The sequence below is a fragment of the Myotis brandtii genome, unplaced genomic scaffold (genome assembly GCF_000412655.1).
Source record: "Myotis brandtii unplaced genomic scaffold, ASM41265v1 scaffold65, whole genome shotgun sequence".
NCBI lineage: Eukaryota > Metazoa > Chordata > Mammalia > Chiroptera > Vespertilionidae > Myotis > Myotis brandtii.
Window position 1 is genome coordinate 414521 of NW_005370516.1, and position 18935 is coordinate 433455.

General features: G+C 38.8%; 1 long non-coding RNA gene across 1 annotated transcript in view; it reads right to left on the reverse strand.

Moving 5' to 3' along the window:
• LOC106723803 overlaps positions 1–16684 on the reverse strand; it is a 38500-nt gene extending 21816 nt beyond the window's left edge. The window contains exon 1 of the long non-coding RNA XR_001359532.1: positions 16662–16684. This is a non-coding gene — a long non-coding RNA (uncharacterized LOC106723803). The remainder of the gene's footprint in view (positions 1–16661) is intronic.
• Positions 16685–18935: the final 2251 nt, after the last annotated feature.

Below are 18935 nucleotides of genomic sequence, written 5' to 3' on the forward strand. Positions count from 1 at the left end.
TCCCTAACTGGGATGTAAAGTTTTAATAATCTCATCTCACAAATAGGGAGTTTGAGGTATATAAATGTTAATTAACTTGCTTGAGATCACACAACTAGAAAACAGTGGACAGTGGAGTCAGGATTTGAACCCAGGATGGATGCTATGTGCTCTTTGTACTACTTTACGTGTATATGCATGTTACCTCATGACTTATAAAACTGAGTCTATAGGAAAATGAATACCAAGAAATGGCAAGAAAAGGTGGTGATAGCTCAGAGAATGTATGTACCCAACTCAGTCTCCCAGTCACTCATGAGCAGTCAAGTATCTGTTCTCTTTCTAGCAATGGCCCCAGAAAACATTGGTAGAGTAGGAACTGTAAAGAGAAAACATGGTTTTCTGGGATTAGAGACAGAACTGTTTCCTAATTCTGTCACAACAGCATGACCTTTCTTGTAATGACTAACACCTGTATAGTTTTTCTATAGCTTACTTATTGAGGTATCCATAAAATGTAGAAACATGAAAGGAAATCTTGATGTATGATGCTTGGGACGTTAGAGACTGCTTCCCTATCCTTTCATTACTTTCCAAATGAAAGGCTCATAAATTGGAGTAAATGAATAACTATAAACTTGAAGTTATGGGAGAACGATTGAAATTAAGCATGAAACTAAATAAATCCCTTCAAGGACAAACTTTCCTTCTATCAAACTCAAGCAGGCTCTGCTGATTTCAGAATTATTTTATGTTATTTATTTTTTTTAATATATTTTTATTGATTTCGGAGAGGAAGAGAGAGAGAGAAAGGGAGAGAGAGAGAGAGAGAGAGAGAGAGAGAGAGACAGAGAGAGAGAGAGAGACAGAGAGAGAATGAGACCTGGCATGTGCCCTGATCGGGAATTGAACCCTGACTTCCTAGTTCATAGGTTGATGCTGAGCCACACCAGCTGGGCCAGAATTATTTTAAACAGTTAGAATTTTATTTGAAGCAGTTAGAACTGCTACCAATTAGAACAAGTAATAGGAAGAAAGTTCCCGTTCATATTAGCAACAAAACCTATAAACTACCTGTGAACAAACACAAAAACAATGAAAAGCATACACCAAATCTCACCAGAGATATGGCCTGGTTTTTATATCATTGTTCAGCTAGCTTTACAAAATATGTTGGGTGGTTTCCCACCTCTTTAAATATTGTTTGGAACAGTTTGTATAAGATGGGAATTATCTGTTCGTTGAAGGTTTGCTGGAACTCACCCATAAAGTTAGCTGGGTCTGATGCATTTTCTTAGGAAAAATCTTTGGTTTCTGTTTCCATTTTTTATGTTTATTGGCATATGTTGTTGAGATCATCTGATAATTTATATGTTCCTTAAAATATTCTGCTTCTTTAGGTTTCAAATTCCTTAGTACTAAGTTGTTCCATAAAATTTTATAAGTTAAAAATATTGTTAAGCATTTTTGTTTGTCTCTATTTTCATTTCCAGATTCTGTACATTTGTGCTTTTTTTACTCATTGATTTTTTTTCTAAGAGTATTTTTTATTTTACAGAACTTTTCAAAGAACCAACTTTTAGTTTTGTTAATCAACTCTAACTTTTGGTATTTGTGCATTTTTTAAAATTAGATTTTGCTTTCATTTCAATTTGTTGGTTTGTTCTTCAGATCTATCCAGTATATTATTTACCGCACCTAATGAATTTTTACTTTTCTTTGTGTATACACAAACACACACACACACACACACACACACACGCGCGTACACATACACAAATATATCCTCTCAAGTCTTCAATATTTTTGTTTATATTCACCTGTTACTGTCTTATATGTCCTGTTTTTATCTCATAATTTCTTCCATTATCATTTTAAAGATCTTACTGTTAAAGTCCTTTTCTGATTGGATTACTAATGCTACTTCCTGAGATAAGAGTATTTTTATTACTTAGGAGTGTTGGTCCCTGTTTAATACCTTAATTTTTCTTCATTCTTCCCTCATTTCATGATTTCAGTTTATATAATCTTGGATTTTAAATCCAAATTATGTATAATATAATAATGTTCAGGTTTAGAAAAAATTGAAATTTACATTAATTTTTATAACAATATTTACAGTTATTTGGCCTAATCTACTTTCACTGGCTTTAATTCATATGCCCCAAACATTTATATTGTTACTTTGTCAGGCTTGATATTTTGTTTGGGTTCATTTTTCAGTAGGTTAAAGAATGTCTTCAGATACAAATTTTAAGAAGGGTACATGGTTAGTCAATTTTTTCAGTATTTATATATGCATACAGTCTATTTTATCAGTATGTTTACATATACATACATATCTCTCTTGGTTATAATTGCATTTAATACATGATTGTATTTGTAGAACACATTAATTCAATAACATTATAGTACTTTCCCATGTGAAAGAGTAAGATAGCATGATTGGATACAAAATTCTTAGTTAATAGTTGTTGTTTTTCTCCCTCAAAATTCTGTAGACATAATTTATTGCTATAAAAAAGATGAGTCTACATTTTCCCCATTATTGCTTATTCTACCTGGATTTTCAATGGATTTTTATTTATCCTCCTGGTTAAAAAAAATCTTACCTGGATAAACATAAGTTTAATTATACTTTTGCTGATTTTTCTCCTGGAATGGAGTGTTCCTTAAATCTTTAAACGTGCCTCAATTCACTTCGGTTAAGATTGTTTTGTCTTATATCTTTAAATTTTGATTCTACCTGTGCTCTTTTTCTTTTTTTCCAGAAGAATAATTTATTTATTTATTGGTTCTCTGTATTTAGCTTCCACATCTGTCATCTTCTCTTCAATTTTTAAATTTCTTTGAACTTTTTTTCTGCACTCCAGGAGAACAGCTCAGATTTATCTTATATCACTTACTGGATTTTGTACAGCATCAATTATACTGTCTACTGTCTCCAGTGTGAATTTTAAGGTTGTTATTGAATTAAAGTTTCAACAACATCTGTATCTCATTATTTCTTTTTTATCTCCTTCAGTTCTTTTATTTTTTTAAATCATATCCTGTCATATTTCACTGTATTCTCCTAATTTCATATTTGTACATTTTAATTGCTGCCTGATCTTCCAGAAGGATTTTCTGTTGTATCTCTCTACATATAGTTTCAAGCACAGCAATGAGAATGGACAACCAGGGCAGTGATATTCAAAGTGTGGTCCATAAATAGGTACAAACTGCAATTATTTGTCACTGCTCAGCAATAAGATAAGTATGCTTATCTCTAAACTGTTATCAGTCCACAAAGAGATAAGACCTTGTTCTCTGATATTTTGTCCTCATAGTATTTATTTAAAACTCAATTTCTGCCATCCACAGTTATTAGAATTCTTTATTTCAGCATTTTTCTCCTCTAACACACATACACATAAACACATGCACACACATGCACAAAGATACTTATATTTAGACAGGACCTGTGTGTTGCAGAGGGGGAGGGTTGTGAACCTATCAGGGTTACACAGGAGATGTGGGACAGAGGAAGAAGATGAAGTTTGGAGGTTGCTGACACTAAATCAATGTCAGTGCTGATTCTAATTTTTCTTGTCATCTTCATAGCAGGACTTGATGACTGACAGCATATTAAGGAGAAGGGAATATTTCAGGATGTTTCCCAAGTTCCTAGTTTCAATGACTGAGAAGATGGAGAAGGTAGTATTTATTAAAGAAGGGGCATGTTTGGCTGGAAAGGAAATGATTTAGGTTACCTATCATAACTTATCCCTGTAGCAATTTCCAGTAGGCAGATTTCTACATCCTCAGCATATGGGTAATAACAGAAACCATGGCTATGAGTGAAACCACCTTGAGTAGAGTGAGTGAGAGAGAAGAAGGCCCAGGGGTAACCCCAAGGAAACCATTAAAGGGTCAAGTAGGGAAGGAGCAACAAGGAAAATGGACAAAGCCATAGCTAGAGAGGTACGAAAACTATCAGAAGAGTAGAGTCATGGGAGTGAAAGGAAGAAAATGCTTCAAGAAAAAGGGGACAAATGCCATTCAGAGGTTAAGCCAAATAAGTATTACAAATCAACTCTCCTGATTCTGGAAGTAGGTTGACTACCAGTCGAAATTTTCAATGTTATTGTGAGTTGTTTTTTAATCCTTTAATGTATATGTATTTTGGGGGCTATCAAGAAATTCTGCAGTAGAAGCTGTTCTCCAGCTGACTTTCAAAACAGAAGTCTACACTAGGACTGGGTTTTTTTTGTTTTGTTTTGTTTTTAGCATTCTTGCAATTTTTCTTTTTCGGTCAAGGACTATTTGGTTGCAAATAATAGTATCCCATTCAATTTAGGGTAAACCAAGAGTGGAATGTTTTTAAAATAATACAAGTGTAATTCATAGAACCCAAAGTCAGGAAGTCTAGTGAGGCCTCATGGGTGACTGGAATGAGGAACTGGAACATTGTCAGGACCAAGATAGCTATTTGCTCTCTGTGTCTATCTCTTTCCAGACTCTATAGTCTCTCATCTCTGTTTTTCTTTGTTCATCTTCTTAATGCATCCTTCTCTGCAGTATAGATCTCTATTTCTCCATATACTTCAAAGAAAATGTCCCCCATGCTGATCTGCAGATGCTTTCTCTTTCAGCTGGATCTGAGCCTGCAGAGCATTTCTGGGTCACTATTCCAATTTTCAAGGAGAAAGAAATTGGCCAAGTTCAGATCATATGTCTACCCTGGTTTGGTCCACTGTGAGCAGGGCAAATCTGAGAATGGGGAGCAGGAGAGCTGACTCTAGGAAAGAAGTATAGACAGGTAACTAAACTGGCTGCTGCGTCTTCCTTATCTCACCTAGTTCCCTTTTCAGCTCATCTTATTGTTTACACATTTCATCTTGTATAAAGAATGTTCTTTTCTCAAGATTCTCCATGATTATCTTTTAAAAGTCCATTTCTATTTCATCTTATTAAAAAATCTCTGGTTCCCATTAAAAAATCATTTTTGAAGATAATGATCTTCATCTTCCAATCTTCAGAAATGTCTTCTTTTTCTGTCATAAATTTTCATAGGCCTAGAGGATTCCTTTATTACAAAGTATATTTTTATACTCCTTGAAGGTTTCTCTTTTCTTCTCCTAGGAAGAGGAGAGATGTAATAATTGATGATTGTTAATAATAGAATACGTGGCTTGCACTTGTCCCCACTCACAAGGTTTGGAAGAGTCAAAATACTATGGAGAGGAATTGGAAGGGGGCACAAATTGGGGTGAAGAAGTTCTTGCCCAAACACCATCATCTGCTGGACCTTTTTAGTTGTTGCTCTAATGGACAGATAAATGAATTTCTCCACCCTGGTGCTTTTCCCCCTTACTCTCTAATCAAGGGCAGAAAAATCTATAGGCCCCAATAGGCACCCTATTCCACATTTCAGAAGATCAGATCAGAATCCTTAAGATTTTTTTTATCATTAATCTGTCAGAGTTTCACAGAGTATATAGTAGATATTCAATAAAGGTTTAAATTTGCCTCTTTCTAAAATGCAAATTTGATCATATCATTTACCTGACAACTTATATTCCTTTAATGTGCCCCAGATGCAGTGAGAATTCAAGTTTCTTAGCTTGGAATTCCAAGTCCTTAATAAATTGGCCCCCACTTCTCCCACTCTTAGGGGAGAAACTCTAACTATATCCTTTTAGGCATCCTAATAGATCATGTTAATCTACCTGCAACTCCAGTATAGACAATGCACTTGCTTTCTATTACCTAGTCATTCTCTCTGCCTCAAATCTTCCTCCCTTCCTTCTTCTGTCGGCCTGGTAAACCCTCATTGAGCCTGCCAGCCTCAGGCTCATCATAACCTCCAACATTTGGGGAAACTGTCAGAGTTAGACCCCCACTGTCACTTATCCTACAACACCTTCATGAGTGTCTCTATGCAACTTGTTGGAGTCACTTTGTTAGTATTTACTTGTCTGCTTCTTAAGTAGACTGGGAGCTCTTGGAGACAGAGTCCACATATTTTTCATCTCTGTATATCTGGCTTCTTGGAACCAGGTAAGAATTCCACAAATATTTGATGAACAAATCAATTAGTGTCTAGATATTAAGCTTGAAGTATACAAACAAAATTGGCAAAGTAAGTCAAAGTCATTCGTTAAATGATTAATTGACTAGCCAACTGTTCAGTGTTACATGATCAATTAATTTTTAAGATGCTTGAGTAGTTATAGAGTCTATTAATCCTAATTCAAAAGAACACATCTGGAGCCATGAAACCCAGCCAGCTGTTAATTATGTGGTCAGGACAGGGAGTTAAATAAAATATGTACTGTCAAAGCTCTTCAGCCTTCCCTTTGTCACTGGAATCAAGAGAAAAATGGATATTTCTAGTAGCTTGAGGGCGAAATATTAATAAACACTCTCTTCATTTGTATAACATTTTGAAGCTTACAAATTGTTCTCACATCCAAGATAATATTTAAAACAATCCTATGAGTTAGAGCATCACATGCCTACCTTTAAGGCTCAAGAGGTAAAATAATATACACAAAGATACCTACTGTAAATCTGCCAAAAGGCAATGAAAACAGTACACAGATTCAAATATTAAATGCTTATGTTTAATTCAGTGCTCATTTCATTTCATCAGTTAGTGGAGAAACCCAAGCAACAGATACATTCAACATCCTGGTTCCCAGACAACAACAATATCAGTAACAATTTATTTGGTTTACAATATATATGCTATTCAAAAGGTTTCACATCCTTTCATTTGCTTTATACAACAGCCCTGCATGTAGATTGGACAAATACCCTTCTGCCTGTTTAGGTGGTATCAAGTCTGAGCTCCCCTGGGACTAGGTGACTTTCCCCAGGTGTCTTCAAAGTGAGTCAGTGGCAGACCTAATTCTTTATTCTTTGCTCTATCTACTCCCCTTGTTAACCAATACATAGATATAATCGAAAGACTCCACAGCTATTAGAGAGTTAATCCACTCTTGAGAAATCAAGAAAGATAACTAGAAATAATTAGTTCATGTCTAGACAGCTCTAGACTTGTCTCAAGAGCAGTAAAGCCCTATGATGCTGTCCCTTTTGTACTAATTGCTCAGGGGAGTGTCCAAAAACAGATCTGTCTTATCCCTGGTCATGCTTTATTCACAGTAGCTTCACGTCCAGTATGAGGTGCATTTCTCCAAGAATGTGAAGTCCTGTGCCATTCATCTGTGATAAATCTAAATGGCTTGTGTTTTAGGAGATATATTTAGAGCTAAATGAATTTATAACTTTTCTCAATTAAACTTTGAGCCTGGAATTTGGTTATTTCTTTCCTTCCTCCTGAGCACATGTACTCCCCCCAGTTTCCATGCTTGCTTCAGTGCTTGCATATACAGAACACAACAAATATATATATGACTTAGCATTACCATCCCTTGTGTACACAGACTTTATTTGGACATACATGTGTGCGCATGCGCACGCGCGCGCGCGCGCACACACACACACACACACACACATGCATCTTTTGATTTTTTACTCCCCTTCCCCAACAGAAGGACACATATGGACACATAAAACATACTTGTAATGTTCTGGATAGCATCTCTCCTTCTGTTCATACTCTACCCCACACCTCTTTAATTAAATATGCACATATAATTGTTCCAAGTTTCACAATGATTAAGAGTTATATCAACTTTCAGGTCCTGAATGTGCCTGGTAAATTCTTTGAACTTACCCTAGGGACTGATATTGCTGGGGGGATTTCTAGACCCTAAAGTAGGGGAATAGAGCAGCACCATAGCAATGAGAAAGATGGAAACTTCCCTGATAACAAAGTCAGAAGTCACAAAATATCCTAGTCAAGATCACAAAAGCCTTCCCACAAAAGCCTTCCTGACTCAGATGTCACAATATTTCAGAGAAATTCCCTGATGAGCTGAGCTTGGACATGCTTAGGGTTCTCTTTTACCCCAGAAAAAGACCACATGGAATAGAGGAGAGACCACTGAACTGGAGACGGAGACCTAAGTTTGCAGCCTAGATCTGCCTCTTAATCTCTTTCAGCATCAGTTTCCTCATGTGTAAAAAGGAGACGGAGACCTAAGTTTGCAGCCTAGATCTGCCTCTTAATCTCTTTCAGCATCAGTTTCCTCATGTGTAAAAAGGAGACAATATTCACCACTTAGTGTTTTAGAATGAAATATGAAACATATATAATGTACCCATCAGAGTCTCTGACACATAGTAGGCTCTCAATTAATGATAGAACACATAATGTCATATTATACTCAACAGAACATGAGATGTTATACAAAGTCAACTTGTCTATGGGATATTTATGGTGTGGTCTATAAAGAAATGGCATTTCAGCTGAATTCCTCGTTGAAACATTTAAAAAATTAAGAGGAAAAATCAAAATTTGGATTTTTGATACAAATTAGTCAAGGATTTAGGAATCCTTTGCATGAGGCTTTGATTTCCAAACAGAAGAAAAGAGTTTTGCTTTGCTGGGAGAAGTTTAACATAACCATTTAAATTTTGGGGGCAGGGAGAAAAAGCCCAGATTTCCCAGAAAAGTTAACAAATGGGTACCAGGAATTTGATGTGACCTCTCTTCTAAAAAGATAGTAACCTGAAGCCAGGTAAGGGGGGAAAGAACATTCAAAAGGCAAGCTTGAGAGTGGGAACAGATTGCCAATGTGACTATAACATCAGAATGCATGTCCTCAATAGTTTCTATGCTGTTTTTAGGAAAATAAGAAAAGGATGTCTCAAAGGTCAATTGATAACTTGAATGACATGCACATCAGATCACCAGGCAATGAGGTCTCTGTGAGTGAGAAATAGACTGGACTTGGAGTCAGATGCTTAGGAAATGTTTGTAAGCCTTAGTTTCCCCATCTATAAAACGGGCTTCACTGTAACCGGTTTGGCTCAGTGGATAGAGCTTCGGTCTGTGGACTGAAAGGTCCCAGGTTCGATTCTGGTCAAGGGCATGTACCTTAGTTGTGGGCACATCCCCAACCCCAATAGGTGTGCAGGAGGCGGTTGATTGATGTTTCTCTCTCATTGATGTTTCTGGCTCTCTCTCTCCCTTCCTCTCTGTAAAAAATCAATAAAATATATATTTTTAAAAAATGGGCTTCATATTAGTACTCATCTAGTATCTTATTATAAGGATTAAATGAGATATTGCTTATATGGTGCTTAGAACAAGGCTTAAAACCCCTAGTAACGCTAGCTGCTATTATTTATTACCCACTTCATAGGTTTATTGTAAAGGTAAAATAAATACACTATAAAATATTTTTAGTTTTACAAAGCATATTTAATACCAACTAGATGTATTTTGAGTGGGGGAGGGGCTTCTAACTCAAATGTTCACTTTTATCCAAAGCAGACCTCTATAACATTTTTCATTTCAATTTATTTTTTGCATAAGAAATTAGAATGTTGAGCATACTCCTCCTCTACTCTTCACTCCCCTCCCTTCATAATCACTGGGCTCTATTGTGCTTCATTAAGGAGAAACATGCCCACCCCGCCTCCACAAAATGTCAAAATGAAACATGATTTTAACCAGAAACTGCTTACCAGAGATATTTACAAAATATTTGTGCTCATCTGTCAGGCTTCTTGGCCAAATATGGCTATCCAACAAAGCTCTAATAAAACATGAAATAAACCTTTTCATAAAACGTTAAATAAAGCTATAAAAGTTCAATAGCTCATAATAGGCAACCATATAAAACCATGCAGCCCAGCTCTCCATCATTAACTTTCATTAGGGCTTGGAGGAAAACCTTGGCCATTCTTCTAAACTGCCCAACTTACAGTGTGGAATTGAATCAAGGGTATTATTCTCAGGATTCTCTCCATCTTGAAGCAAAAGGATTTCACAAATATTTCAATGAACTTGAATCTAAGATGATCCGATATATAATGAATTTGCAAAGAGACATTAAATCTCTTGGAATCCCTACATTAGGTTCGAGAGAAAATGGAATTGTTTTGCTTATTTCTCTAGGTGTGATGTTAATCGAGAAACGGATATTGTGTTTGGCTGCCCACTGTCCAGTTCTCATTCCCAACAGTGTCCTGTCTCCTTTCATGGGGATTCCACTACATGGATTGTTGGAGTCTTGAGGTGTCCCTAAAACCAGGCTTCACCTTTCCCCAGATAAGGATGGATCATGTGACCAAGCTATGCTCATCAGATCTTGCCTCCCAGGACTATTGTGAGTCTTATCAGAGTGATAGCAACAGGAGGGGACAGGAAGTAATTAGTGGTGCCCACTGGTCGTCTCATCCACAGTGGCATCCTGATGGGCCCGTTCAGTAGTTCCCAACCCAAAGACGTGCTCATATTCCTCTACTCATTAGACTAACTCTTTAGCCCTCTCTTTGATTTTGTAAGTGCCTTATATCATCCTAATAAATTCCTTTTTTGCTCAAGTGTTTTAGAGTTGTTCACTATTGTTTACACCAAAGGATCCTCGTTGCTAAGATTACCAAGTTATAATTGTCATTGATTCCTATTTATTTTCAAGAAAAGCAACACACACGGTGCAGGAAAATACCACCAAAAGAAAGAATGACAGAATTATAATTTGTCCACCTCACCATTCTCCCCATCAAAAAATCAAATCAAATCTAAGATCTATCTACACTAATAAAAGAGAAACATGGTAATTGGCGTACGACCGCTACCCTTTTCATTGGCTAATCAGTGAGTATATGCAAATTAACTGTCAGCCAAGATGGCGGCCGGCAGCCAGGCACTGAAGCGAGCAGGGAGGCTTGCTTGCTGCAGACTCCAACGTTCCCCGCCTAACTTGCCAGCCTCTCAGTTGCAACTCTAAGCAACTATATACTATGTTGCAAATAAGAAGCTAAACAAAACCCCAGAAAAGGGCTTCCATTCAGCCGGGCTCGGACCGCAACATTGTATCTATGTTTTCAGCAGCAAGGCCCCAGAGCTAAAGCTGGCCAAAAAAAAAAAAAAAAAGAAAAAAAGGAGCGGTTGGGAGCTTCAGTCAGCTAAGATTACCAAGTTATAATTGTCATTGATTCCTATTTATTTTCAAGAAAAGCAACACACACGGTGCAGGAAAATACCACCAAAAGAAAGAATGACAGAATTATAATTTGTCCACCTCACCATTCTCCCCATCAAAAAATCAAATCAAATCTAAGATCTATCTATTATAAATTCCATCCAAAAGAAATGAAATCAGATGGCAGTCAAAATTACAGAAAATATTCAACAAAAGGTAAAGCATAAAACTCACATCAAAAATTTTAGCTGAGAAGGTGTAGACAAGAAGTTTCTGTTCCACACAAATGATTTTAAATCCCCTAGTAGCTGAGAACTTCATATAAATATTTGCCCAATGGCCTGAAAGGCACTGAGAAGAAATGGAATCCCAGTGAGTTGTAACCTTATAGATTACAGTTGGTGGCTCCAAACTGTTTGAGGTTAAGAGGATTTATGATTTATAAAAGACTAGTATTGTTAGCCCTTGCATAAAACAGTTACATCTCACGGGCTCATTTTTACCCAGAGCAGCCCCCTGGAGCCAAAATGATATACACAATGGAATGCCAGCTTCTATACTTTGTTCAAATCCCTTCGCCTTTCAGGCCAAGTTATCTTAAGTGAAAAAAAAAATCAGAAATTTGGGAAGTAAATTGGTATTTAATACAACTCCATCGGATTCTTTTCTTTCCCCTGAAATCTTATTCACTGAAGAAATCTTAATTAAGAAGGCAAGGAATTGGTCTAAATGCATATGTGATGTAATAAATATCTGACAGGCCGTTTGCACACCGACCTCACCAATGAGCTAGGATGGAGCACAAGCCTGTAACTGGGCTCAAGGGCAGCTTGAAGCCATCACTGCTGAATAACACTAACAGCTGCTGTCTTTTTAAAACTCTCCGAGGTTCATATTGTAGGTTTCCTTCCAGTTTCCAGTGGGATGGGAGACACCGCCAGTATAAATCTTGTTGTCACAAAAGAACAAGTTATAGTATATATTCAACCACACACACACAAAAACTTTCAAATAACATTAACTTAAACCCACAAAACCAAGGAGAGTCAGAAGCAAAGCTGAAACCCTGTCCTTAAGTCACCCCCATTGTGTTTAGATCTTGCAGAATACTAAACTCATCACAAGTATCGCCAGGGCTGTGTCTTCAGAATATTGAGACAATAAGTCAAATTGGTTTATAAAAAGAAAGAAAAAAAATCTCGTAGTTTAAGTCAGGTTGACAAAGAAAATACAAACCAGCCTCCTTTTGTGAATTTTCATCTCCATTGTCTTCAGAATATTGAGACATAAGTCAAATTGGTTTATAAAAAGAAAGAAAAAAATCTCGTAGTTTAAGTCAGGTTGACAAAGAGAATACAAACCAGCCTCCTTTTGTGAATTTTCATCTCCATGTGTGAACCTATACACCCATTTCAACACCCAGAAAGTATCAAATGCTGAAAGGGAAGTGAAGCTTGGTGCAACTTGGAGATTTCTTCCCAAGCATTCTGGGTCTAAGCAAAGGTTTTTATCAAACAAGTCTGGTTGTTATTTGGCTTAACAATGTACATACTCTCTTGGTTGATTCATCAGTAAATTTTTGAATTATTGTATTTTTCCATGGTCACTTGATCTAAATCATTAGGATGCCCAGCTATCCTTGGGAATCCAAAGAACTACAAGCACTATCAAATATGAGACAGAAATGCTCTTTGTAAGGCAGTAAAGCTTAGTGGTAAGGGCCTGAGATTATAGTCAGACAGAACTGGGTTTCAAACCCAACCCAGCAGTCACTTACCAACTGTGTGACCTGAGCAGGGAACTCACCTCTTTGAGTGATGGATATTTTACCTATAAACACCTACCTTACAGGGTTGCCATAGAGGATTAATTGAGATGTTTGTGAAGGCCTTTGCCTGGAGCATGGTAAAACTTCCATAAATGGTATCTACATCTGCAAGCATCGAAACGTTTCCAAAGAGGCAAAACAAGGGCCCTTTAAGATCAAGATTGGAGGATGCTAAAGCTTTCTAGAGGCAAAAAGAATTTGCTTTCATCACATGGGAAGTAAATTTCACAGAGGGAAAGGCTGTGAAACTGAATCATTCATTCCACAAATATGTCAATTATGTGCCAGGCATTGGGGAATTTGAAGATGTACAAGATAGAAATGGTCCCTGCCCTCCAGAAAATAACAGTCTAGAAGGCATGCAGACACAGAAATGGGCAATTACAGCAAGGGGTCTGGTCAGGGTCCCATCTCTTCCACACAGGGCCCTGGAGCCCCCTAACCTCACCAGAAACCACACCAGGGTCCCTCCCTGTGCTGACACCCCACTCTCTGCCAATCCAGGAACAGGACTTGAAATCTGTAAACCAGGCCTTTCTAAGCTATAAGAACTTCATAGAATGAGCAAACCATTTCCAGCCAGTGACTGAGACTTAGAACTTGAACTGTCCCTAGGCTACTGCTATGAACCGAATGTCACGGGCTGTACTGTGTCTCCTCAAAATTCAAATGTTGAAGTCCTAACTTCAGAATCTGCCTGTATTTGAAGGTAGAAGCTTCTATAGGGATGAGTACATTAAAATAAGGCCATTCTTGTGGGCCCCTAATCCAATCTGGCTGGTATTCTTATAAAAAGAGGAGATGGGAACATACAAACAACAGGGATGCACATGCATAAAAGGCCCTGTGAGGACACAGAGAGAAGGCAGCCACCTCCAAGCCAAGGAGAGAGGCCTCCAAAGACACCAAACCTGCCAACACCTTGATCTTGGACTTCCAGCCTCCAGAACTGTGAGAAATAAATTTCTGATGGGTAAGCCCCCAGTCTGTGCTATTTTGTTATGGCAGTCTGAGTGGATCAGTATAGCTTCTTTCCTTAGTGAAACAGGGAAGGCAGCAGAGAAATGGAACCTCTGTGCCCATGAGGAGACAGCAGAGTATTGGGTGAATGAAAGAGGGAGTTGATGCTGATTTCAAAGGCACATGATGCCCGGTGAAGTGGGCCATCTCTCTGAAAAAAGTTTTCTTGATAAAGGTATTGCCCAACACTATTTTTACCCACCCAAGCACCTACTCACACATAACTACTGACAATTGGTTGGAATATTTCCCTAGTCAAGTGATCCCAGCAGGAACTTCACAGAATAATGCCAGGCATGTAAGAATAAGGGCTTATATTGAGCACATATTACATGGCAATCACTGACCTAAGCATGTTACCTCTATTAACAAATGCAATCATTGTACAAACTATGTCTTAGTTTCCCAGGGCTGCCATAACAAGTTACTAAAAAGTGGGTGGCATAATGCAACAGAAATGTATTGTCACAGTTCTGAAGTCCACAGGCTAAAGGCTAGAAGTCCAAGATCAAGGTGTCAACAGAGCCATATTCTTTCTGAAATTGTAGGGGAGAATCCTTCCTTGCCTCGTCCAGCCTCTGGTGGTTGCTAACAATCCTTGGTGTACTTGACTTATAATTGCATCACTCCTATTTCTGCTTCCATTGCCACATGATGACCCCTCACACCCCACCCTCATGTTTCTGTTTTCTTATAAGGACACCAATCATTGGGTTAAGGTCCACCTTAGTCCAGTATGACCTAATTTTAATTTAACCAATACCATCTGCAAAGACATGATTTCCAAATACGGGTACATTCTCAGGTTCCAAGTAGACATGAATTTTGGGGGACATTATTCAGGCCAGTGGATAGATACTGCTATTATGTTAGTTTTAGAGAGGGAAAAACCTGGACACAGAGGTGAAATAACTTTCCAAGTTTTCCCAGATGATCAATGACAGAGCCAAGGTATATCTCCAAAGCCCATGTTCTAACTGCTACACTATGCTGCCTTTCAAAACATATTTCCCAAGTGAATGAATAAAATAGTCACAAATGGTCATATGCCAGCATGCTTGATTATGTTGCCCTAACTTCATTCCCAACCAGTAACTTCCCTGCTTTTTGCTTCTATGTTGTCCCTTTTCAAGTCCATCCTCCACATGATGATCAGATGTATCATTTCAAAACACAGATCTGATCATTTTACAACAGTTCTTAAAATTCAAATTTGTAACTTAGCAGGGCAGCCAATATTATTCACCCATTGGACTAAGCACCATGTGGGCAGGGCTTATACCTATTTTTGCTCACCACTGTACCCTTAACAACAAACACAGGTCCTTAGTGCACAAAAGGCCTTCAAAATTCATTAAGTTAGTGGAGGGATGAATGAATGAATGAATGAATGAATGAATGAGTGATCTGGGCCATCTCCAGTCTCAGCTCCTCCTGCTTCACTTAAACTGTTTCACACCTCTCACCTCTCACTATCCATTTGCATTTTCAGTGTTGTACTCACACTTGGCAACTCATATCATGAATTAAATGATGCACCTCCATGTCTTTGCTTATGCTGTGCCCTATGCCAGGTATATCCTAATCACCCTTAAAGGCCCACCTCAAACCTCCCCTCTACAATGGATACATTTAGATAACACACACACATCTCACATTCACAAATTGCTTCTATACACAAGGGTACCATAGAACTTCATGATGTCACCAATATTGCATTTACTTTGCTCTATGACATCTAGTTGTAAGAGGCTTCTTCTAGGTGCCACTTTTAAGAGATCTTTGGGGACAGGGGCTCTATCTTTTCCATTTGACATCATGAGTATCTAGCATCAGAGGGTGGACGCTCGATAAATATTTGTTGGATAAATGACTGAATATGTAGTCTAATGTCAATGTGTACATAAATACAGCTTTTATTTCTATTTTGACTAAGACTTGACTATGCATATACAGAATCCAATTCCTAAATGATGAGGCAATTTCTTGGCTTTCAAAACTACCCAAGCACAGATGTCACACAGTTAAGAGAAGGTTAAAGCTAAGTTTTGGTTCAAAACAGACATCCTAGGAACAAACACTGAAATGCAGTGGGGGCCCCTGCCACTCCCTGAATTCCTATTTGTCTATGTGATGGGTGAGTAGATGAAGAGATGAAGAAACTGACGGCATGATCCCAGCATTAAGGATTGTTTTTACATAAGTGACACAGTTTTATAGCTTTGTTGTTTTTAAATCACATCTGGAGTCAATTTCAAAAATCAATAAGTCTATTTACTCACTTCCCATTAATATTATTATGGGAGATAGTATGACATAGAGGTTAAGAGCGTGGACTTTGGAATCAGAGAAACAAAACACACTCTATTGTCCCCTGTCTTTAATATATAGGGATACATATACATGTCCATTATTTCTTTCTCCTATCATTTCCTCATTCATTCTGTGGTCTCCTGCTATGTGTTTAATGCTGTTCTTAATGTAAATAAATAAATTAGAAGACAGTTCCAACTGTCAAGTTCTGAGCACAGACTAGTGGGAAAGACATATATTTATGTTGGGTACTCAACAATTCAGTTGGTTTACTCAGGAAATATATGTTGAGCCCCTGCTCTGTGCCAGACACTTTGCTAGGTTCCAGAAATGCAGTGGTGACATCGAGTGAGGCACGGCTACCGTAACAGTGAGCCCCCAAATAATTCGGTGGTTTGAAGAAGATTGAAGTGGATTTCCTACTCATGTAGCAATTAGAGAAAAGGCTCATGTTGGTGGGTAGCTCTGCTCACCTGGTCATGTGGAAACGCAGGTTTCTTCCCTCACCTTCTGCCATCCCATGAGAGGCTTTGCCATCCACTCTATGTATGGTGGACACTGGGTCACAATTAGTTCAACTGGCAAGAAGAGGAAGGAGAAATAAAAGTGCCATCCATCAGTTGTGCCCACCTTCTATTTGTAGAAACTTAATCATGAGGCCACTCGTAACTAGTAGGGAGGCTGGAAAATGTAGGCAGTGGGCAGCCACTTTCTGCATTTCTATCATTAGAGAGAAGAGGAGAATGGGCTTAGGCAGACAGCTAGTCATCTTGTCCTTGGTGAGCAAAGTCTTCACAGTACCTCCACATTTTATGTGCTCACAATCCAGAGGGGAGGTGGAAAATAGTCAAATCCTTATGAACTATGGTAAACAGCATGATGGCAAAGTACAGGGGTCATAAGAGCATAGAATGGGGAGCCTGACCTGGTCAAGTCCAGAGCATTCAGGAAGCAGGGATAGTCCAGGGAAAGGCTTGGCAGCCATTGGGGAGGGGCAGTACAGAAGCTCAGACTCTGGAGCCAGACTTCCAGGCTTAAGTCTTAGCTCTAAAATTTACCAGCTGCATAATCCAGGATGAGTTATCTAACCCCTTTGTGCCTTAGTTTCCTCATTTGTAAAAGAATTATTATTATACTAGAGGCCCGGTGCATGAAATTCATGCACGGAGGGGTAGGGGGGGTTCCCTCGGCCCAGCCTGCACCCTCTCCAATCCAGGACCCCTCAGGGGATGTACGACTCCTGGTTTAGGCCCAATCCCTCTCACAATCTGGGACCATTGGCTTCTAACTGCTCACCTGCCTGCCTGATTGCCCCTAATTCCCCCCCCCCCGCCAGCCTGATCCCCCCTAACTGCCCCCTCTGCCGGACTGGTCACCCCCAACTGCCCCCCCTGCTGGCCTGGTCATCCCACGCAGCCTGCTGTTCAGTCCTTTGGTCATCCCTCACTAACCCCCCTGCCAACCTTGTCGCCCCACGCAGCCTGCTGGAACAAAGTCCGGTTGTTTCAGTCGTGACAGCCCTGGCTTTTTATATATTAGGGTAGTATAGTAGTTATTATCACCACTATTATATCATGATTTCTTTGTCATGAAGGTTATTGTGCTGCATTACAATGTGTGCTTAATATAGCTAACACTATCTAGGGGTTTGGGGAAAATGCATATCCTGAGGCCAGGAGGTTAGCAAATAGTAGCTTAGGTGGGTTATCTAGTGATGGTTACTTAGGATTTTCTAAATAAAGGCACAGGTATTGATTATGCCAGGTAATTCAAGAGTTTCTAAGTTCTGCCTTTCTGTCTGTGAAAAAGCACAGGCTTAACATATGCCCAATACATCGAATGAGGGGTGTCAAACCAGGAAATCTTTGCGCTGCTGCCTAGAGTAGGTGCAAATGATGGTATTTGTATGTTCTACATTCATACAGGGAGTATCATGAGGTGATCGTTAGGAATCTCAATCTATATGCTCAGGTGAATATTTCTAATCCTTTGTGTGTCTCGTTCTTTGCTTTTTAAAAGTCAATTATAAGTTGTAAGTCCCCATTACTCTGTGCAGTTGGGGTATTCAAAGATCATTTGGGGATCGCTCCTAATACCTGGTACTTCGTAGGTTCCAGGGTCTTAGGTAGCACCCTTAATCAGAGAGGCCCTTTTATTCACCAGTCACTATAGAGATGGATTAGCCCTGAATTGTTTTATTCTCTGCTCAATGGTCCCCTCATGTTGTGGGATTGTGAAGTGACTCTGAGGAGTCCTGTGTTTATTCTTGGCCTCCTCTGCCACTGTCCCCTCTGGGATCCCGCAATCTCCTTGGAGCACTGCTCACAGAAACCACAAACCTCTGACTCCTTCCTACTGTCTGAGAACTATTTTTTTAGTCTGGGAAGAATCTCACTCTTTACAGTTTCCTCAAGGTCATTTCCTCTCTCCTCAGACTCTCCAGACTACTGCCCTAGAAAATGTCCTTAATCCCACGGAATCCTGAACACAAAAGCCAGGAAAGGTCATTGTTTGTGTCTTCTGTTCTCTGCTACATACCTGATGGACAGGGAGGCAAGATCCCATGGCCTGCTTAACTGGGGGACAGGAAGGAAGAAGGTGAAAAAAATGATCTTACTACAATTAGCAATGTGTTTCTGTACCACTAAGGAGCCATTGGCATCAGAATCTCTTCTAAAATTGCCTCACTCAGAGATAAGTCTTTTCCTCTCTACCCCAAGATATCAGGCCAAAATATAGGACTCCTC